Source organism: Rhinolophus hipposideros (assembly GCF_964194185.1).
Source record: "Rhinolophus hipposideros genome assembly, chromosome: 21".
Lineage (NCBI taxonomy): Eukaryota > Metazoa > Chordata > Mammalia > Chiroptera > Rhinolophidae > Rhinolophus > Rhinolophus hipposideros.
In genome coordinates, this window is record NC_138067.1 from 18,376,928 (window position 1) to 18,400,624 (window position 23,697).

At 35.8% G+C, this 23,697-nt stretch overlaps 1 protein-coding gene across 1 annotated transcript in view; it reads left to right on the forward strand.

The window, feature by feature from the left end:
• SNTB2 (syntrophin beta 2) overlaps positions 1–23,697 on the forward strand; it is an 83,303-nt gene that overhangs the window by 17,568 nt on the left and 42,038 nt on the right. The window lies entirely within an intron of this gene.

Sequence of the window (23,697 nt, forward strand, 5' to 3'; positions counted from 1 at the left end):
ATATATAAGAATGGAGTCATACAGTAATCACTCTTTTTTTTTTTAATTTAAAGATTGCATACATTTTTTAAAAAAAGATTTTATTGGGGGAGGGGAACAGGACTTTATTGGGGAACAGTGTGTACTTCCAGGACTTTTTTCCAAGTCAAGTTGTTGTCCTTTCAGTCTTAGTTGTGGAGGGCGCAGCTCAGCTCCAGGTCCTGTTGCTAGTTGCAGGAGGCACAGCCCACCATCCCTTGCGGGACTGAAGGAATTGAACCGGCAACCTTGTGGTTGAGAGCCCACTGGCCCATGTGGGAATCCAACCGGCAGCCTTCGGAGTTAGGAGCACGGAGTTAGGTGGCTGTAACCGCCTGAGCCACTGATCTGGCCCCAGTAATCACTCTTTTGTATAAGACTTCTTTCCCTTAGTATCATGTTTTTGAGATTCATGGTTGGTACATGTATCAGTAGTTGATTCCTTTCTAGTGCTGATTAATATTCCGTTATGCAAGTATACCATAATTTTCCTGTTGGTAGACATTTGGATTGTTTTCTGTTTCTGGATGCTATGAATAAGACCACATGAACATTCTTGTGTTTTCTTTTGTGTGTGTGTGAATATGTTTTCATTTCACTTGGGTAAATATTTAAAAGGGAATACTGCTGTTCATAGGATTCATGTTTAACTTTATAAGAAGTTGCCAGTTTCTTAGAGTAGGTGTACCATTTTACACTCTCAGCAGCAATGTATGAGAGTTCCAGTTGCTCCACATACTTGCTAGCATAAGGTGTTATTAGTCTTTTTATTTTAGCCCTTTTATTAGATGTGAATTGGTATTTCATTATGGTTTCTAATTTCCACTTTCCTAATAAATAAAGATAAGCTACTTTTCTATGTGTTTATTGGCCATTCAATTATCTTAAAAAGTGTCTGTTCAGGTGTTTTACCTATTTTTTTTACTGGGTTGTTTATCTCTTTGTTGTTGGTTTGTAGAACTCTATATATTCTGGATACAAGTCTTGTCAGATGTGTGTTGTATTTTTTCCAGTCTGTAGCTTATCTACGCATTTCCTTAATGGTGTAATTAGATTAACTGAATTTTTTTTTTTCTTTCTTGGTCTGTGTTGTATGTCCTATACAGCAAATCTTTGCCTACTCCATGGTTACGAAGATCTTCTGTTTTCTTCTAGAAGCTTTGTGGTTGTGTTTCAAATTTAGACATATGATGTATCTTGAAATAATTTTTACATGTTGATTAATTTTCTTCGCTATTACATTGCCCTCACCTGACTGATACGGTTCTTCTAACCATAAAGATCCTCATTATTTATCTTTTGAGGGGGGTGGGTAAAGGCAGAAGTCTGCTCTATAATTTTTATCAAATACTTTACTAAATACTACTGCCACTTATTTATGTGTGTTCTCTTTTGATGTTTCACTGAATCTTAGACAAATCGAGTCATCTGTTTTCTTATAGTTACTCCCCATTATACTTTCAGGGCCTCTGATGGCCTGGGTTTAAGGCAAAAGGCCTGAGTTTAAGGCAAAATATTCAGGAAAGCCACAGGAAAACAGCATCTTGGCCTAAAAGTTGCCACTTGGAATAATGGAGTATTTGTGTGTGTTTTTTATTGTAATCTTTTTTTTATTAGTTTCAGGTGTGCAAAGCAACGTAATAGACATTTACACCCCTCATAAAGTGATAAGCCACGTCCCAAACTACTACCCCTCTGACATCGTATATAGATAGCTGTTACAATACCATTGACTATTTTCTCCATGTTGTACTCCATATCCCATGACTATATATACCTACATATTTAGTTATAGTTGACATTCAGTAATAATGAAGTATTTGAATGCAAGGTTATTTCAAGGATTTTGATGCCTTCTTTACCTTTTATTTTAAATCTTGTAATGGTATTAATGTCACTGAACTAAAAGGGTCTACTCGATAACACTAATAAATGGGAGAGAATGCACTGAACCAAAAGTTACAGTATTAGCATTTGTGAGACTTTCTTAAATAGAGCCTTGTACATAAAATAGCAGTCTAACTTATTTTTGGACGTTGATGTGCTAAATGGGAAGGGCAGGAGAGTGGCGAAAAGGAAAGGATTAAGGAGGCAAGGATAAAAAAAAAAGAAGGCAAGGACATAAAATCCTTTTGTACTGCTTAGTGAGGTATTTTATCCATCTGAAGAAATCGGAAATTATTTATGAAAGGAATGTATTTTTAAATTGTGGGTGGGGAACTGTGTGTTGCTAAATCATTGAGTATTGACCAAGTTAGGATACAGACCAGTGGGCAGCTGAAAGGAAAGTTAATCCTGTTAGGTTGTGTTTTTTGTCAACAATAACATGCCAAAAACAAACAAACAAAAAATCCAAGGAAAAAAAAACCCAAAAACCACCCTGAGAAACTATTCTTAGATTTTCAGAAAAAATAATTGAAGAGTTGTTTTGGATTTGTTTTGAGGGTAATCTTGAGTTTCGTTAAAATATTTTCTGTGAGCAATCAACTCCTTATTATTTATGAGAGCTCAATCAATTTTGCTGCTTATTTTCCTGAAATATTTCATCTTGTTCTGTCTGGTTTTGGGTGGAGAGTGAATTGCCACAATCTGCTACATTTACTTTGAGAAGGAAGATGCATTTTAATATTTGTTTGAGCAAAACATAATTAGAGAAGTAAAGCTGGTGCTTACCAAATAACAAAAAAATCCCGAAGATTTAAATTAGTTTTGAAATATCCAGTTTTGTGGACCTTGTCCTATCTAATAGTGAAAGTGGTCGAGTTAGAAGTCTTGACTCCTGTGGAATTCTGCGTTTTACATGTTTTTAACTTGCTGGCTGTTATACATGCCTTTTCATGTGTCCCAGCAGTATCTCCTCAGCAGTAGGAGTAAGTTGTACAGCTGTCACAGGCCAGTGCAGGCACAGCCTGGGAGCTTTAATCCAGGCAAGAACTAGCGAGTCAGTGACTTATGGTCTAGGAAAAAGTAAAAGGTCCAGAAATCTATAGGTTAACAAAGTAAAGTGATCAGCACAGGCCAGAGTAGCCTATCTTCCGGAGCAGGAAAAAGTACTATTTATTGAGCAGAATATACTCGAGTGAATCTATGCTGATGATTGTGTTGTATGGTAGAAATAGCATTGGCTTTGGAGCCAAGCAGACCTAGTGTTCTGCTTGATTTCAGGAAGATAACTTTCACTCTTTACGCCTCAGTTTCTTGTTCAGTCAAACGATTGTGAAGGTTACATAAAATATTTTATATAATGGGCCTAGCACATAATAGGTGTTCAAAAAATGTTAATCTCCCTTCCTTTCTATATTTCATACCTGGGTGGAAAATTGTTTCAAGATCTCATTCTGCCTGTCTGGAGAAACTGGTGCTAGCTGGTTTAGGAGGTCAATGAAGCAACATGAGTGGATATGGCACTGGTTCCTCTCACTCGTGTACACCCAATGTTTAGCTCATCTGTTCTTATGATGTCAGCTCTTACTTGAGTGTCTGTAATGTTCAGCTATATCTTTTTGTTCCCAGCCTTTCTGTGATCCCTTACCAGCATATCAGATGTAAATCGTGACCTGGGCAAACTTCTTTGCAGTCACTTATTGATTAAGGGAGTAGTAGAGCCTCTGGCCCTGTCTTCTCTGTTCTCTTTGGCTAGGAGGCTTTCTCGTTGTTCTTTTCCTTCCCAATTTTATGAAGGTTTATGAAAAAAGCAGAAGTAACTTCACATCTCCTCCAGTTAGTAGGCATTATTTCAAACAAAAATTCCTACCGTGTTTCCCTGAAAAGAAGACATAGCCAGACCATCAGCTCTAATGAGTCTTTTAGAGCAAAAATTAATATAAGACGCTGTCTTTTAGTATATTATATAAGACCCGGTATTATATTATATGATATATATATCATATCATATAACATATATATAACATATATAACATATAAGAACATATAAGACCAGGTCTATAACTTATATTGAAATAAGGCTAGGTCTTATATTAATTTTTGCTCCAAAAGACACATTAGAGCTGATGGTCTGGCTAGGTCTTGTTTTCGGGGAAACACGGTACCTCTAAAGAGCTTATAATAGGAAGGTAGTGTGGTGATTACTGTTCATACCGAATGTAGGTCGTGAATTTTATGCACTATTGGTAAAAATAATGTTACTCTTTGGATTTTTTCCTTTTCTTTTTTATTTAAATCACTTTCCTTAGGCCCTTTTCTTCCCATTTTTATTACAATAGGAATTTGTTGCTTACTGAGAGCCTCCCCTAATATTGTCTTACAAGCCAAAGACAAGTGAGGGCTGTCCTTAGCTCTGAGTGTGAGGAAGCAGAATGGACACACAGCCTGGTGACTCAGCTTCATTTGCTTAAATGTGGTCCCTGAGACCACCAGCAATCTCCCCCTGGCCACCAGATTCATTGAGTTGTACGTATGCCATCAGGCCTTATTCCATATATGGAATCTTATTGCTCCTCAGAAGAAAAAAACATGTTGAGACAGTAGTTTCTAAGAAGTCAGATTTTGCCAGAACTCCTTTTAGACTTAGTACCTCAGGCCTTTCGTAGCATAGATTTAAAATTCTTTCAGAAGCACAAGTTCTTCACAGGGACAGATAATTCATTGATTTTGCTCTGTGGAAAGAAAGGATCTCTGGTTAATACATTGCCCACAACCTAAATGAACTGACTGCAGATTTAAGCTTTGGGAAACTTAAAACATATTTAAGAACATCCAATCTTACACTGAAGCACGATATTTTCAGATCATCTACCAACATACAGAAAGTTGCAACATTGGCCCCTTCAATAATCCATCTCAGTTGACTACTCTGTGGTTTAAGCAAGTATTTTTCCGCTCTCAAGTTTACCACATTTTTCTTGGCATGAAATTACTTTTCTACTTAATTCAAATCATTGACTGTTGGACTGAATTTAGTTATGGAAGTGGAAATGAACATTGTTCAGTGATGTTACTGCTGTGTCATTCGCATATGGTCATAATGTTTATATACTGATGATTGTTTTTGGCTGTGGAAGTTCTTTTATTATTTATTTTTAATTTATTTTTTATGGATGTATAACGGACATACAATACATTAGTTTCAGGTGTACAACATAATGGTTCAATAACATTTATATACCTTACCATGTGATTACCACACTAATTCTAGTAACCATGTGTCACCATCCAAAGTTATTATGATATTATTGACTTTTCCCTGTTGTACATTACATCCCTGTGACTTATTTATTTTATAACTGGAAGTTTGTACTTCCAGTTCACCTTTTTTATTCTTCCTCCACCCCCCTCCAGCAACCATCAGTTTGTTCTCTGTATCTGTGAGTCTGTTTCTGTTTTGTTTTGTTTTTTCATTTGTTTTGTTTTTTCAGATTCCACATGTAAGATCATTTAGTAGTTATCTTTCTTTGTCTGATTTACTTCACTTAACATAATACTTAACAAAGGTCCATCCCTTGTTGTCACAAATGGCAAGGTTTCTTTTTTGTGTGTGTGGCTGAGGAATATTCGCGCGCGTATGTACACATAACATCTTTATCACATCTTCTATTGATGGACAACTAGATTACTTCCATATCTTGGCTATTGTAAATAATGCTGCAGTGAATATAAGGGTGCATTTATCTTTTCGAATTAGTGTTTTCGTTTTCTTCAAATAAATACTCAGAAGTGGAATTGCTGGATCATAAGATAGTTCTATTTTTAATTTTTTGAAGAACCTCCATACTGTTTTCTATAGTGGCTGCACCAATTTACATTCCCATCAACACTGCACGAGGGTTCCCTTTTCTTCACATCCTCGCCAACACCTGTTACTTGCTGTCTTGTTGATAATTGCTATTCTGACATGTGCGGGGTGATATTTCAGTGTGGTTTTTATTTCCATTTCCTTGATGATTAGTGATATTGAGCATCTTCTCATATGTCTATTGGTCATCTGTAGGTCTTTGGAGAAATGTCTGTTCAGGTCTTCTGCCCATTTTTTAACTGGGTTGTTTGTTTTTTTATATTGAGTTGAATGAGTTCTTTATATATTTTGGATATATACTGATGGTATTAGTTTGTTTCCCCATAATTATACTTTTAATTGTCTATGTACAGAGTGGGACCTCCTAGCAAAAGGGCAATACTTGTATCTATGACCCCGTTTACTTTTTTTAGAATTCAAGGGAAGAAATATTAAGTGCTTTATATTTGCCCTCAATTCCGTCCTGTGGAAGGGGTTGTTACCAGAATTCATATTTCACAGATACTTTCTCTGCCCCCTTGTAAGGCGGGGAGAAAGACCTCCAGTTATATCTTTCTTCTTTCCTAACCCTTTTTGCTCACTGATCCTTGGCTATATGGTCTGGCATCTTGTTTGGTGGGTGTGACAAGAATGGCTTTTTCTTTTAATTGGATAATATTTTCTTTTTCTTTTTCCTTGTTGTAATTTCCTCATTTTTGGTAAGTTTGACATTTTCATTTTTATTATTTAATGTTTAAAAATAACTTTGATAAAAAGGTAAAAAAATAAAAAGAACTTTTTATCACAGAATAATGAAATACTTTTTAAAAAATGTAATCATTAGGGAAGTGTATAAAATTAAAGATGCGCCATTTCCCCCCAGTTTTTTCTGTTTATACAATTTTCTTAACTGTGGATCATTTTATAGGTTAGGAGAATATATTATTACACTCTTATAGATGTACATACCTGATATGTTATAATGATGATAGTTATAGGAGAACAGATAACTTGTGTTTTCACAGTGATCAATTACCTCAGGAGGTCTCACAGAGCCTGTTATCTGCTGTGGCATGCACTTCTGTAACATTCAAATGTTTATAGAGTACCCAAGGCCTTTTGTGATTAAAAATACTAAGTATAAAATTGTTTTAGTATATGTGCTGCCAAAACGAGCACAATGTAAAATTGTTTTAAAGCAATGAAATTAAAAAAGAAATGTTACATTCATTGGACTGAGGCTTAGGGTAATATTCTAAGATACTTTGGAGGGAAACTTCAAGGTTTCCCTTAAATTTTTCAAAACTTTTGTTTTCTTAATTACATGCCCAATAGTTTTGTGTGTATTTATTTTAAGGTTGTTCAATCAGTCATTTTAAATGTAAAGATCTAATGCTATTTAATTATTCTTTAGTTACTCTTCAATACAAACTTGAAATATAAAAGAAACAAGTTGAAAAAGATTTCCTATAATGGCTTTCATTGTTGTTAGTTTTACTTGGATTTGTAGATTAAGGCTAAGGCCAAATTTGGGATAACCAGTACAAGTATCTTTGGAGGGCACAGAGACATCTTTACCCGATTATGTTATTACTAAGGGCAAGAGTCCTGTAATACAAATCTCATACTATTGTTCTGCTCACAATTGATGTGATATTTTTGATGCATAAGTGAGATCCTTTCTTTACTCAAAAGTTATCTTTAAAAATATACATATATCTATTATGAAGTTTCTGATCTGTGTTTTAATACTAATCACAAGCTCTGCTTTAAGGAAAAAATCTTCGTGTTTAGGCTACCTTTTTCCTTTTGTACACTTACCTTAGTATCTCTTTAAGAAGAAATAATCTATAACAGCCAACACTACCCTTCACGATGTCTGATAACCCTTAGCAGAATATCAGCAACCTTTCACCGCAGATCACTACTTTTCACCTTGAGCCCTACGCTCTGTAGCCTTGTAGCCTTTCCTAACTACTTACGTTTCTTGAATGTTTCATGTTCCTCCTTGCCACTGTGCTGTAACCTCAGCCAGACTTGCTCTTTTCCACCCGATATCTGCCTGGGGCACTTCTGCTTATCTTTCAGTGATCAAGGGCTCCTGTGTGAAACCTTTCCTGATACCTCTCCCTTCAAAGTTGAGCACTCTTTTATGTTATCTTTTTTACTTTGTGTAACACATTTTTATATATGTATTTATATAACAATGCTTAATATACTGAGTTGTAATTATTTGTTCATTGGTAAAATATAGTAGTTACATGTTTGGTCTTTCTTTCCATCTTTGCTATTGAATGGTAGAGTGGCAAGTGGCAAGTTTTTACCTTCTCTAAGACCTGCTTCCATTTGTAGAATGGGAGTAATATACCTATCTCATTGGGTTTTTGTGAGATTAAATAAAATTATACACATAAAACAAAGCACTTAGAGTTTGTGTATGTGTCTCACCATTTTTGCACAAGCGGATTGCAATCCTTTTTCCTGAACAAATCCTTTTGGGTGACAAACAGGAAACACAGCTCTGTTTTGGGCATATATTAAACATTAAATGAGTAGTGAGTGTGGTGATTGTATATGCGTATTTGTGTTCTCTGTTATATTTTGAGCTTCTTGAAGACATGGGATGTGTTTTATTCATCTTTTGTGTCTTAGTATTTTGCCTATAACAGGTTTGATCAATAAATGTTTATTCAATGGGAAAAGAACTGTCCACTACTATGAGATCTTTACATCTATTTCCTTTTGTATTTTTCTGTATTTTTTTTTTCCCTTCCTCATTCCAATAGACTGTACTATGAGACATACTATTAGTTTAGGGTTTTTGTGTAGTGTGTTGTGGATTCAACACAAATAGAACTAAAAAACATTTTAACCTTCAATAAGAGTTACTTACCACTTAATTATAAATTAAAACATGCCATCTTTAATATTAGAATAGGATTTCATGACTTAAGGGTCTTAGAAGTTATGTTCAAGATATCTTACCACAGTTTTGTATGTTTGAAGTACATTCTTTAGTTCTTGCAGAGTGAGAGTTATTTTATGTGAGAACAAGGAACCATATTCTTGTCTCTTGAGGAGAGTATGGATGATTGAGAAAGAAGACAAGAGAAAAGTGACCAGCCTCTTCTAATTTTGCATTAGCCAGGAGAGCCCACACATGTATGTATTCAGAGATTTCCAGTTCTTATTTTTAACCTACATAGAGAAGGGAGACATTTCCAGAAAGAACCCATTATGGTTCATATGAGTACACTTTTCTACTCACTCCAGGCATCTTCTTTACATTGTTGCTGAGATAGTACTTGTTTTACATTTTTCTACTTTCAGAATTTCCACCTTTAGAAAATAAAAACCTAATTGTAAAATTAGAGCTCTGAGACATTTTTAAAGATTTGTGTGTATAGTATCAAGACATTTTGTTCATTCACCAAATATTTCAGCAAAATAATCTAAGTTTAGGAATTATTCAGACAATTCTCTCTACTGCCACAAGGCTATTATTACCACTTGAATTTTCAGCTTTGTTTTGGCCTTTGTGCTATGGACGTAATAGGCTTATACATTCGAGAATGACAGTCTTGAGAGGAGCCTATTTCCTCAAGCCCTCTCTACTTTGTGAGCTTCATCTCATTAACCTTCACTGTAGTTCTCTGGTGTGCATTGGTCAGACTCACAATGGGACAGTAGTCATTCTTCTGAATTTCCACCGTTTGTGATCCATTTTGTTATATGGTAATGACCCTGGGAGGAGGTCTTCATCACTATGTACACTGATTCATTTAACAAACACTGAGCACCTGCTCTTTGCCATATACCTTGCTAATTTCTGAAACTGGTAAAAATGATTGTCAAGTTCTGCATTAGGTAATAATAGTAATATCTCAAATTTATATAGCTTTTATAATTTCTAAAATCCTTTTCCATACTTTAATTCATTTAATCTTTGCAATAACCCGCTAGGAGTAGATTTTATGATTTTACATGATAAACTGAAATCCAAAGAAATGAAATTAAGCCACTTGTATGGAAGTAAACTCTGGAGGGATGGACTCATGGAAGCATAATCTTTTCCAAAAAGTAATAACTTTGTTTGAAAAAAAAACCAGCATTCATATTTCATGCTTCTTATTTAGTTTTAGATTGGCTGGGGCTACCGTACTGCTCTTCCAGCGACCCCCTCCCCACGCCATTGCTATCAGGCCCATGACAGGGAAGGGACACAGTGGCTGTGACATTTCCGGCTCTCTGCTTCTCGTGGCAGAAAGCACGGTTTGCTGTCAGTGTGGGAAATGGGCAGATGCTGGTCAAAGAGCAGAGACTCTAGTGAGTTAAAAACTGATCCCTGATTTTCTTTTTAAAGTCTTATGTCTGATATAGAAAAAGTGAAATATCACAGGGTGGAAGGATTAGCCTGAGTTTAAATATGTTAATGGTAAAGTAATAATAATAAAATGTACCCTTGTGCAGGATTGTTAGCACCCGCGTGTTGCCCTTTTTGCTTTCTTCTCATTTTCGAAATGTTAATTGAAATGCTCACTTGTTCTCATATATGGAGAGATTATCATGTTAATCTTAGATAAGACGTGACCACTTCATTTTTTAGCTACAAAGAACCAGTGAGCTAGTTTGAGTGCTGACTCATTTGTACTGGCTGCTGAGTGTGTTATGATTTTACGCTATCTAAAAAACAAACAAATTTAAAGTTGAAGATGGATTCAGGAAAAGATAATGGGTTTTTAGCCCTGGCTTTGCCCTAGACTGACTGTGACTTAGAAGTTTTCAAATTTCTTTGATCCTCATCCTTCTTAGGATTTCAGTTCAACATTTTAAAAAATGAACAGGTTGGACTGAATACTAAGGTCTCCTCTAACTCTAGAATTCTAGATGTTGTCTATTTTTAGATTAGTATTTATACTCAGAACATTCTGGTTGTGTGTGTCTGTAAGGGAACCGAACACAATTCCCTTGAAATTAATAGGTATTTTATTAGTCTTCTCTAAATACTATTATTTCTTTAGGCTATCTTGAGTGTAGCTCTATAATTCATGTGTACTTACTACACTGGTGGATCTTTCTCCTTTCCTAGAATAATCTCCAGGAGAGAGAGGAGGATTTAGCATGCATGAAGATAAATATAATCTCAAGATTAGCACTCTTAGTGATTATAGGAAGCTAATATTAACACAATTGGCTGTCAGTTTCAAGGGCAAACTTTCACATATCCAATGCTGCTCTATAATATTACCTTAATATTATTTGACAAAAATATTTGTCGCGGAATTTTGGAAAAGTCTAGAATGACTTTGGTTTTGTCGTTATTCTAACACCTCAAATTCACTCAGGCTCGTTAAGAATGAAGTAAAGGTGGATGGAGGAAATGGAAAGATGCTGGTCAAAGAGTACAAACTTCCAGTTATAAGATGAATTAAGTTCTGGGGATCTGATATTCAGCATGGTGACGATGGTTCGCAGTACTGTAGAGTATACTTGGAAGCTGCTGAGAGGAGATCTTAAATGTTCTCACCATACAAAAAAATTAGGATTATGTGAGGCGATGGAGGTGTCAGCTAGCCTTATTGTGGTAATCAATTTTGAATCATTTGCACCATTTCGTAGAATGTCTACCAATTTGGATTTGTCTCTTGTTTTATCATGAATAGACTGAGCTTATGTATTTTTAGCAAGCATACAGCAAGTGATATATATCCTCAGTGTATACAAGAGGGTAGGGCACGTGATGTCACTATGTCTTAATACTGGTGATGTAAACCTTGATTACTGTCAGATTTCGCTACATAAAGGTACTGTTTTTCCCTTTGTAATTAATAAATATCTTGGGGGAGATTTGTTGAGACTGAAAATATTCTGTCACTCGTTAAACTTTTCACTAATTTTAGCATTCATCAGTGGGCCTTGGCTACAACAATTATTATGGTAATGTTTTAATGATTATTTTCTATTTCTCGCATTCCTTTGACACTTATTAATTGGAATTCTTCTACAAAAGTTCATTTGCACTGGCTGCTGACTGTTTTATAATTTTACGCTATCTAAAAAACAAAAAACAAATTTAAAGTTGAAGATGGATTCAGGAAAAGATGATAATGGGAAGTAGAGCCCTGCATTTAGTCGTTCTGTTTGAGTCTCCCTTCTCCCGCATTTATTTGTTTAATTCTTTATGTCACTATGAACTCATGGCTATTCACTTTCTTTTACAAGTTGTAATCCCATACCACTGTTATGATTTTGATGCTCAAATTGTTCCAGCTTTTGTTTTCATTACCTTTTAATTTAAAAAAATTAGTAAAACAACTTATCAGTAAACACAGTTACTTGATGTGGGCTGAGCAATGCACTACAGCTTGACGTTCAGCAGTTGACTTCTGCGAACTCTGACAATTCTCAGTCTACTATTTTACTGAACTCCTTAGTAACATGTTATATAAAAACGAGAAGGGAAAGAACATGAATACATCTTTGTCTTTTCTCCTCTTCCTGAACCCAGTGAATTCTGCCAATTTGGTCAGAAAATCCTTAATGACAATAAAAGCCTGGCAGTTACTATGGGCAGTTCTTTTGTACGATAAAGAAAATAAATGACAAAGTGTTTAAAGATATGGAAACTTGGATGCATTCTCGTTCCCCAGTGGTGACTGGGACTGCATGTCCAGGATGGAGTGCTTGCTGACCCCTGGAACACAGCTATTGTGCTTGGTTAATATTATGTTTCCGTCTGTATTTTATCACTTGGGGTGCTGATCCAAAACAAACCATCCGGTGTGTCCAGCTAGTCCAGGACATACCCACTTAGCAACAGAAATGCGGATAAGGATATCCTTGTGCTTATGCTGCTCGAGTTTTGGGTGTTTTATTTGTTATGTTTTTTGTCTAGTGAAAAACATTTCTTTTTTAGTATTTTAAGTAATTTTTAGTTATTTCATTTGTTTGCTGTTGTTATGTCCTACTATGTGTAACATTTTATTTATACTTCTCTTATAGCATGTATCATGTGTTACCTTTTATAATTTCTACTTTATGAATGGTCTTTTTTGAGGATTGCATGTCTTCCTTTTCCTTCTCAAGCAAACAAATGGGGAACAAAGTCTGTATATCAGACATTTTAAATATCTCACATGCTTTGCACATAGGAGAGAGTTCTTTGTTGTTGAAAAGGAAGAAACATTATGGTTTCTAAAAGTAAAAAACTTGTTTCCTATCACTTATATTAGGAATAGGTAAAAAACCTATACATTGAATTTGTGAGGCAAGGATTTTTTTTGCTTATAGAAGAATGTTCTAATCCATTATTGACGTCTCACAATAAGATTAAATATTTATGTCACTGCACGAGCAAACTGCTCATCCTTAAGCAATGTGTTTAAGTTGATAATAGTTGATAAAGAATTTTGTTCTAATAGCAGATTTATTCTGATAGCCAATTTAGCTAAAGAGAACCTCAACAAAGATCATAATATAGAATTTATTTCATAAGCTTCAGTGTCTGGAGAGAGTGACTGTGTCCCACATAGTCCAAAGGCACATAACAGTGTTGAACAAGGACCCTTTATCCAAATATTTGCAAAAATCCTTAATCTAGAGCTATTAGCAACATTTTAAAACTGGATTTTATTACCTGTGCCATAAATATTTCTCACGATCTTGCCAGGACAGGGAAATTAAGACTGTAAAAATATATCCGTATTTGTGACAGAATTTCTCATAATTCGTTTAACCAATATTTGCATATCATCTTCTGTGTGTTAGCGATCCCTGCTGTGAACACTTTGTCGATGTATTGCCAAAGTTTGACCAATGTATGTAATTCATTTGTGCTACAACAGAGAATGCATATTATTATGAAGCAGTATAATGTCAAGCCAGAATCACAGAAAGATTGTGTGTGTGCTTGAAAAATACATGAATTTTACCTCATGCATGTACAAGAGATTGTATTCAGAGTCTTAATGGCTCTGCACAAACTGCAACACAGTTCTGAAGAGTGACTACAAGAAAAAAGTGGAAGAACCTTAGATAGATAAACACTACAGAAATTAGGTATTGCAGTTATCGTTGACTTTTATGGTGTCTTAAATTTTAATCCTTTCCCTGTACCTTGATCAGTAGAAAAGACGGGCAAAACAGAAACTGTGACATGACAAGTGCCATGATAGTGCCATATGAAGTGTTACAGGAATATAAATGAGGAAGTCTATGTGCTGTCAGAATTGGTCTTTTTCTGAAAGGGAAGATCAAGAACAATTAGTTTGCTATCTTTCTAGAGGTAACTACCATCTCCAGATAGTCTTCAATGGTACATAATAACCCCTTTCTGTAGATCATTTATGTTCAATGTTTACAATTTTCCAGGCTCTCTTAAACAATTTGTTTTTATCAGTTAATCTTATTTGATCCTCTCAGTTACTCAATAAAGTTGGTATTAGGGTGAGTATTAGAGTTTTATGGATTAGAAATTGAGATTGAAAAGTGAAATTATTGATCAAATATATGGTGATGGAAGGAGAACTGACTCTGGGTGGTGAACACACAATGGGATGTATAGATGATGTAATACAGAATTGTACACCTGAAATCTATGTAATTTTACTAAAAATTGTCACCCCAATAAATTTAAAAAAGAAAAGAAAAGAAAAGTGAAATTATTTGTCTAAATCACAAAGTTTATCATTGACAGAACTGAAATTCAAATCTGGTCTGTTCAATATCAAATCTTGGACCTTGTCTGCTATACTATAATCCTTCCAAAGTATATTGTATTAATTGTATACATACACATGCGCACACTTTCAGTACCTACAACACTCAAGCAGGTCTAGGCACCTTTCATACATCATCTCATTTAATCCTCACAGCAGCCCTTTGAGGGTGGTGTTTTATGTTTTAAAAATGAGGAGACTGAGGCTCAGAGAGGTAGATTACGTGCTTCAAACCTCCCACAGGTGAGTGGTAATATTAAGGCTTGAACTAGATTCATTTAACATAAAGTTTGCTGCTCTGCATGTATACTATAATGATTTTACAAAAATTATCCAAAGGGCGTCAACTATAGGTTAATTCAAATGCATTGTAGGGTGTGAGATACAGATCTAAGACAATTCCATACGACACCCCATTGTTCTTTCAGCATTTATTGAATGGTGACTTTCCTCCAGTTATTTCTGTTATTGAATCTATTTTTTAAATTACTTTTCTAATCCATTTTCTTTATTATTTGATGGCATGTGTTTAAAAGTTAATTTTAATATTACTTATTGTAGAACACTAGCTTATTATAAAAAGTTCAAACATTATAGAAATAGTTAAGTTCAAAAATAGTAAACCCTGTAATTACAATGCAAATGTAACCATTATTAGCAATTGGCATATTTCCTTGAGCTTTTTTTTTTTTCCCTTGAGCTCTTTATGAACATACTAATCTATATATAGTCTTTAAAATGCAATACTGAGAACTTAGCAACTCTGATACCCTTAGTTTTATCATGTATGAGTCGTTTTATGATGCTTAAAAAAATCTGGTAGGGTTCTTTTTTTTTAAAAAACTAGCTTCTACTTTATATTTCAGCAGAGACTAAGAAACAATATAAGTTATTCCTAACCAGCCTGTTTCTTCTTGTGCAAATTGTCTCTCATTGCCTCTGCTTTAGTGAAAATGAAATTAAATAGTCTTACTTTTCTATTTTTTCTAATCCTGTGTATATTCCTACTGTTGTCAACCATACTTTGTATATTTTGAAATAAGCAAAAGGATCATTGTTTCACATAAAGCAATATTTCTTTTTAGAGGAGGGAGAAGTACTAAGATTGGAATTGACTTACAAAAACAGATATGGCATAGAAAATAAATATAAATCTCAACACCAAAAGGAAAAGAAAAATATATAACTTGAAGTAATTTTCAGTTGTATTGTTTCCCAGTTTGGGGATTAGTTATATAGACTTAAAAACACACATACTTAATGTATGGCAGTTTCCACTGGCAAATTTGCTGATAGTTGTCTTCCTTACAAACACACTTAGAAATGCAAACCTAAAATGTTTAAAACTTTTTTGATAGAAAGTTGAAAATCTTGCATATTCTTTTGCAATTGAGGAAACATTCCAAAGAGAACACTTTTAAAATTCATTTTTAAATTATTTACTTTATAAATGACTCACAACTAGTTTTACCATATAAGATTAGTAGTTAAAGAAGACTACAAAAAAAAATAAGTACATTTAAAAAAAGGACTACCAAAGAGAAATTATACAGTAAACAATCCCAAGACCCAAATTATTTCAATCTAGCTTGTTCTGTTTGTATATATATAAAAGCATGAAAACTAATACTTTTGTATAAAAGTAATAGATATCTGTGTTAGAATTTGATTGAAGCCTAAAATATATCTTTTTCTTGCCAGTTTACATAAATCTATTTAAAAAGCCATAATTTAAAAATCCTAAAATTTTAAATGCTGGGGACAAATTTCAGAGCTACCTAATCTCTGGTTTATTTGGACCTGTTCCACTATAGCTCAGAAGTTTAGAAGGAAACTTGAGTTCTCCTTGTCATCCCAGTAATAATTTGAGATCTTCATAAAGGATATAGCTCATATTTTATTGACTTGAACAGGCCTTGAATTGAAATGGAGAAAGAATGATGGGTAATGAAATGAACTGAAAATCCCAGGACCAGCGTAAACTATAGCTGTTTTTTTTTTTAACCAGAAAAGGTTGAAATTACATCTTATAAACACATGTCCTGCTTCTGAGGATATGCTTGGTTTCCTTGCTGGGGATTTCTCCCCCCCCCCCCCGCCCCCTTAATGACTAACAAGAAGAAAGGAGCTAACTTCACAGAGTTAAATGATAAGGCAATAATGGCAAATTAAGTATAACTTTGGAAATGCTGGTACAGCAAATCCAAAGAATTATAATTCAAATTTGTGTTAGATCTGAGGTGCTGGTGATTATCCTGTAACGCCTTATTGTTACAATCTCACAAATGACTCCTCCCATGTCTTCAGACAAAAATAAAGTATAAAGAGACAAGGATTTCCTGCTTTTAAAAAAGAGAAAATAATAACATCCTGCATTTGTTGAGGCAGGAGATCAAGACTGGTTGGGCATATACACATACCATTTCTCACCCATTAAAACAGCGAAGCTTGTTTTAAATAAGATGACTAGATGTTGACAGGTGTGCTGACACAGACATGCTCTTACACTGCTGCTGGGGACGTAGCGTGGTACAGTCCTTTTGGGGAGCAGTTTGCAATATTTATCCTGGACCTTAAATAGTCATTCTTTTGACCCAGTAATTTCTCTTCTGAAAATTATGTTCATTATAGTCTTATTTAACATAAGTGCCCAGTAATTAGGGAATGCCTAAATAAATTATGGTAAACATCATGGAATGCTCTCTAGCTATTTTTAAATCATGCTAATGAAGAGTTTGTATAACATGGGAAGATGTATGTTACTATGTTAAGTAAAAGACTAAAAGCTCTGGAAGGAAATGGGGTGAAATAAGGAATTTTTTATTTAGCTTTGTTTTCTTTTCAGTATTTTCCAGTTTAATTATCTGAGGGAGGATGAGACCAACAGGAGGTAAAATGGTGGTTGCCAGGAGCTGGGGGAGAAGAGAATGGGAAATTATTGTTTAATGGGTACAAAATTTCAGTTTGGGAAGATGAAAAAGTTCTAGAGATGGGTGGTGGTGATGGTTGCACAACACTGTAAGTATGCTTAATACTACTGAACTGTACATGGAAAAAATGGTAAATTTTATGTATATTTTACCACAATTACAACAACAACAACAATAAAAGGCCATTACAATGGTTTGGATGATCCAGAAGCCTGTTGGCAGTGGGAATTGAGGGGAGTAGGTAGATTAGAGAAAAAAATTCAGAGGTGGGAATGGGATGGTTTGGCATTTGACTAGATGTGGGGGCCAGGGAAAAAGAGGAGTCTGCAGAGGTTTTGAGAAATGGTTCCCAAAGCTTGAATGAGCAGGACAAGCAACCACCTGGGGGAATTTTTAATAAAATACAGATTACTGGACTAGTTGCTAGAAAAATGCTAATACTGAGCTTACTAGCTCAAACAATGCACGCAGGAGAATATTCAAGATAATGAAGATTAGTTTACTTTTGGGTACGTAGACAGCAGTCAGGTGGAAGGAATTAGGGCCAACAAGACACATTGGTTCTGGAGATCTAGCTTTGAAAGTTGCTAGGGGGTGGCCGGTTAGCTCAGTTGGTTAGAGCGCGGTGCTGATAACAGCAAGGTTGAAGAAAGTTGCTGGCGACTGGAGGATAAAGCGAGAAGAAAGTGCTCAAAAGTGCCTTGGGGAACAACTACATTGTAGGAACAGGAGGAGAAACAAGGCATTAGAAAATAAATGGCCACAAAGGAGGGATCAAAAACAGCTGAGTGCATCATTGGATGTTGGAATGGTCAAGAATAGGGATTGAGAAAGGGCCCTTGAATTGAGTAAGAAAACTCTTTAGAGTTTGGTTCTTTAGAATTCAGTTTTATTCAGAGGAGTTAAGGAGCAACAGGAGAAAACAGAAATAGCAATAACATGCATAACTTTTTTTTTCCAAGGATTAGTAAAGAGAGGAAGAAACCAAGTCAGGGTTAGTAAGATCAAGGCAAGGCCCTTTCAGTTTGGATAATCTTGTTACTGTTTTAGGCTAGGGTTTCTGTGGAGGGAGTACTTGTCTCTTGCAGGTCTCCTGTCTCTTTTGCTGTTCCTTTTCTTCTCCCAGCCCATTAGTGGTGGGATGTCCTCTTCCTCATCTATACTCACTTCCTTGTTGATGGCGCAGGAAGTCTTCTTTGGCCCTCTAGGTCCACTCCTTGTCTACCTGCTTTCTGTCCCAGGAGGCCGATTGCATGGACTACATCACCAAGCTTCCTCGCCCTTTGGCTTTTATTGAGTTTGACCCGTGTGGAGCCCCCAACCCAGAGGAAAGTGAGATTGGAGCATTTATTCCCTTGGCTCCCAATCTGCAGGGTCACGTCAATCTGGCAGAATTAACTGCTCCTCTCAGGTCAGCCCTCTACAGAGCTCTCTTTCTGGGTCTGGTAACCACTTCCTCTCCTAGTCCCTTCAGACCTACATGTGGAAACAGGGTATCACACTCTATTTTCCCTTGTGGTTTCCCTGAACTCTTGCCCACACCTTTTATAAATTCTCCCTTTATTAACCCTGTGCCATCCGGTTCCTGCTGGGACTCTGACTGATACAGTGATCTTATTGAGCCTAATGGCTTTACATATTAACCACATGCCAATAACTCACAAATATATAGGTCCAGACTCATCTCCTGAACTAGACTCATATATCTGCCTGCTGCTAGATTTGGTTATCTAATATGTCTTAATTTACTGATCTTTTCTCCTAAAACTGTTGATGGCAACTTTGCCCTTCCAGTTGTTTAGGACAAAAATCTCAAAATCATCCTCAGTTCGTCTCTTTTTCTCACCGCCTCTTATCCAGTCTGTCAGGATATGTGAGCAGGTCCTCCTTTACTAGAGAATCTGACCACTGCTCACCACCTCCACTCCAGTCACCTACCACAATCTCTCAATAACCTCCCAGTTGGTCTTCCTACTTCTGCCCTCACCCTCTTTGACTCTGTTTTCAACATAGTAGTGAGAATGATTAAAATTATTAAAATACAAGTTAGGTCATGTCACTCTTCTGCTTAAAACCTCCCAATGGCTACAAGCCAAAGGGGATACCTCTGCGATCCCATTTTCTGCTTTTTATCCCCATGATTACCTTGCACTAGTCACACTGGCTTTCCTTACTGCTTTAACACTGTTCTTTCTTTCTGGAATGCTTCTCCTGAATATCTGCATGACTCAATCCCCCACCTCCCTCAAGCCCTTATTCAGATGTCCTCCTAAGGAGGCTTACCCTAACCACCTTGTTTAGAATTGCAAATTGAGCCCCCTTGCAGCACTCCTGATCCATCTTCCCTTACTGTTTTTCCTTTTCCATAACACTTAACATCTTCTAACACACTATATAATTTACTTTTTTACTTTTACTTTTGCAGTAAAATTGGCTCCCCCTCCTATGGTATACAGTCCTCGGTTTTAACACATGTATAAGTTCTTGTGTCCCATCGCCACAGTCAGGATACAGGACAGTTCCATGCTCCAAAAAAATAATCACATCTTCCCCATCCCTAAACCCTGGCAACCACTGATCTGTTCATCATATAGTCTGTCTTTTCAATAATGGGATCATACAGTGTGTAACCTTTTGACACTGGCTTCTTTTATTCAGCATAATGCCTTTGAGATTTATCCAGGTTGCTGAGTGTATCAATAGTTCATTCCTTTTTATTGCCGAGTAGTATTCTGTGGCTATACTGCAGTTTATCCATTCACTCATTGAAGGAAATTTGGGTTGTTTCCAGTTTGGCACTTATGAATAGAACTGCTAAAACATTCATGTACCGGCTTTTATGTGAATGTACAGGCTTTTATGTGTTTTTGTTTCTCTAGAATATAATTTACTTATTATTACATTCATCTCTTTTTTTTTTTTTGCATGTTTTGTTCATGGATGTATTATTATATGCTTCCAAAGCAGTTCCTGGCACATGCCAGGAGCTCAGTAAATTAGTGAATATGCAATGTTACTTTAAAGTGGAAACCAGTTACTCTGGGTCTACTTACATTCAGGGTCTACTCAAACCCCAAGTGACAGGAGACTTGAGTTGAAAGGCACCTGCTAGTTGAGAATGTAAAAAGGCTTTTTGCTTAAAGTAATTCCTCCCTAATGTTTTTGGTGGCCATCTATCAGATTTGGAGAAGGAGCTTGGGATGAGGTTGAGGAGAAACCTCTTGGGACAATACTTTAACAATGATGTCAACATAACTCATTTGTGAGCAACATGAAAAGCCAGCTCTTCTTCCCTAAGGATACCCCAGAACTAACTTGCTGATAAAAGCCAGGGAAATAATGTTACCATTCTCCCTACATTGTCTGACTCATTTAGTTTCACCTAAACTCATAAAAGGTCACCAGATGGGGTAAGAAAAGGATAAACTTTAGAGATAAAGAGGAAAATAATGATTATAGGAGAGGTTGATGTTTATAAGGGAAGGTGACTGATGTACTGGAATACATGTGTTAAAAGCCATAGGCAATGTCTGCACTATGAAGTCTCTTTTGGATAAGCTTTTAAGTGACATTCAATTTAAAATCAGATGCTGCCCAATGCCCCAAACTAGGATAGCAGTGTACCTCATTAAAATACATGTACCTCCTGTAACCCTATTCTTTTGAGTATGGAATTCAGTAAGAATCTGTTGGATCTTGGATCCCATCCAGTGCATTATAGTTTCTGAAGGTTGCACAAGATTTCACTTTAAGGTGGTTCCATGTTTAAAGTTTGAGCAGAGTTTCAGAATAAGTTTTCTTCATTTAAAAAATAAATTTCTATTGGTATAAATGTTATGGACTCATAAAAATTTCAAACGTAGAGAACTATCTGAAGAAGAAAAGGCAATCCTATACCTATATATAAGCTCTATTGATATTTTGATGAAAATCCTTCCAGACGTCTTTCCAGGTGGGGGGTACAGTACATGTATATGTTTTTGTCACTCAAGAGAAGGGGCTGTAGTGAAGTTTGTAGGGTGGGGGGAGCCCCCATTACTTTCAATAAGAGTGATCAGTTCATAGAAGTAAGAAAATTAACTTTAGCACTTAAACACCTAAAACTGCAAACATCAGTGTTTAATTAAACATTTTGAGGATCTTTATCAGGAAAAATGAAATTCTGAAATATATTGTGGGTTCTGAGTTGACCCGAATGCCATGGCGGGGTGTGGAGGCTTTGCTTGTCTCTCCAAGGATCCAAGTAAAAGCACTGTGGCAACTGGGGAAGTGTAAGCATAGTACTAAAACAACACTGTTAATTTGCCACCTTTCCCAAATCTCAGAGGTAAATTAGAAATAGATGTGTATTCACAGTTCTTCAGCCATTATAGACGGCTGGTTAGATGGGGGTCGGGCATCATTATCATCAACTCAAGTGAAACTCATAGCTCTTTTAATAAAGCCGTGCGGTAGGCTGTGTGTCCGTTTAAATCTGTGTGAAGTAATTAGTTCAGCAATGCCACTGTGTAATTGAATGAACTTCTGAGTAGAACATGGTCTTTTTCTAACCACTATAATATTCAAGATTAGTCATTTAGAATGTCTTTAATTTCCCCCAATTGGTAGCCCAATAGTTGGTATACTGCCTTAAATAGTTCAGAAAGCAAGTCTCTGCCATTGGCAGTGACTGGAAACTATAGGAATTTCTGCCAAAGTTCTCGTGACCTAATCCTCTTTTGAAAGTACAAAGCCGAAGCATGTATTGAAATGCCTGAGTCAGCGCTCAAGGGATGTACTGGCTGCAACTGCAACCCTGCTCATTTTTCTAGGATGAAAAAAACTCCTTGGTGACCTGAGGCAGCTGGCTTTAACTCTCTCGACCAAGAAATGCATGTATTGTAACTATGCATGGAAAGAACACACACAAACAATATCTAAATGCTGGTATAAGCATTCTTATATTTTCTAGAATTATGCTTAATTTCAGCAGATCTTGTTTAGTAACTTACAAGAAAATAATTTCACCTCTTCTATTGATCGCTGTTTAAAAATTTTAAGCTCTTCAACTTTTTAATTTAGGGAAGGAAAAGAAAGCCACCTACTATTTATTGAATGTTCAGTATGTGCTTGGGAGTTTTACTTGTTTAGTGTTAACTCCCATTTTATAGCTAAGAACCTCAGACCAGGCGAGTGAGGTCACGTAGCTGTGTGGTAGCGAACACAGTTAGTAGTCTTTGAACCAGATCTGTGTGATTCCAAAGGCCTCTCTGTTCCCACAGGCTGGAGAATGAGCTAGAGAATGCTAGGCTTATGAAAGACTATTATCAACATTGTTAAGTAAAAAAAATACGAGGTGCAGAACATAAGCGTACTGTCCTGGCACTGGGTGAAATGTGTGGATACATATATTCACGTGTGTGTGCCTGTTTTACATCTGCTTAGCATATCTAGTATGTCTCTGAAAGACCATGTAGTGGTTGCCTTCAGGGCTGGCAACTAGGCTGCTAGACATCTAGTGTTTTTCTTATAAAATCTTTCATACCTTTTCAATTTTGTTTTATGTGTATATGTTACCTACTCAAAAAAGAAACTATTTGAAAGACTGTTGTTAGCGATGTTTTTAGAAACACCTGATTACTTCTGAGATTTAGTAATCTATTTGTTAGTAAAGTTTCATAGGCTTGTAAAGCTTCTAATGCTATAAAATGTTAATGCTAGCTATTATACCGGTCAGCATTGATAATGATCATATTTTTCTAGTTTTTCAATTCCCATGATGCTACTCTAATGACCTACCATGCTGGAATTTGAGAGGGAGATAGAATACTGATATAACATACATTGATGTTAGCAGACGTAATGGTGACTGATTCATCTACATTCAACTACTTATTTACATTTTAATGCTATTTAAAGTTTTAATAATCGTTGCTTTATCTAGTTTTTGAAATAAGAACACCATGCCTGAAATCACAATAGTTGCCAGTCATGACTGAGGTGAAAGAAGTATTTTATATGAGTCCTAAAATTGAACTTAAAAAGAATGAAGTTTCCCATCTAAAAGCTATATTTTAATTGGGGCTACCATTAATGGAAATACCTTATCTTGAATACACTTTATTTTTGTACTTATTTGTACTTGTTTTTAAAACTGTAATGATCTGTTTGCATAGCTATATCCCTTACTAGACTGGTCATTCCTTGAGGGCAGGATCCATGCCCCATTTGCTCTTGTATTCACAGTAGCTAGCCTAATGCTTGACACTTGGTAGGTAGCTAAATATGTGGATTGAGTTGAATTGAACTAGAAATACTTAGC